This window comes from Cephus cinctus, unplaced genomic scaffold (genome assembly GCF_000341935.2).
Source record: "Cephus cinctus unplaced genomic scaffold, Ccin1 Ccin1_scaffold0129, whole genome shotgun sequence".
Lineage (NCBI taxonomy): Eukaryota > Metazoa > Arthropoda > Insecta > Hymenoptera > Cephidae > Cephus > Cephus cinctus.
In genome coordinates, this window is record NW_014332862.1 from 145,906 (window position 1) to 146,422 (window position 517).

A 517-nucleotide genomic window follows, 5' to 3' on the forward strand; every position below is an offset into this window, starting at 1 on the left:
GCGGGGGGGGGAGGTATAGCAAAGCACTTGGAACGTTCGTTAAGCGTTGAATTGCTGGCAACTTTGCAGGACTTTGAAGGAATAACGAGAACGAGGTGAAGGAGGGTAGCGAAAGGTAAAGAAGGACTTTTCAAAACGGAAATAAGGAATCCTCTTCCGTCGAGGCCAAAGGAAACGGGGAAAAGACCAAGGAGCGACAGAGCAATTCGCAAAGCCGCCCAGGGCGCCTTAATTTTTCTTATTTTTTTCTTTACACGCGATTAAAGAATTCAAAGTAACGAAATTCAGCCACGGCCGTTATGTACTCGAAGCTAACGTAAGCATCGGTGCACTCTGCATTCCCCGGAGTCTCTGGGCATGAGTGCAACTGCAAGCGGCGATGCAATTGCAGCGGGGTATCGCGAGAGCCAGAACTTAATTCACTTTGCAGTTGCAGCGCCACGGCTGGAAAGGACGTTGCGAGGTGAAGTAAAAAATAAAAAGAAGAGGGTGAAATAAGAGGGGGGGGCGGGGGGGG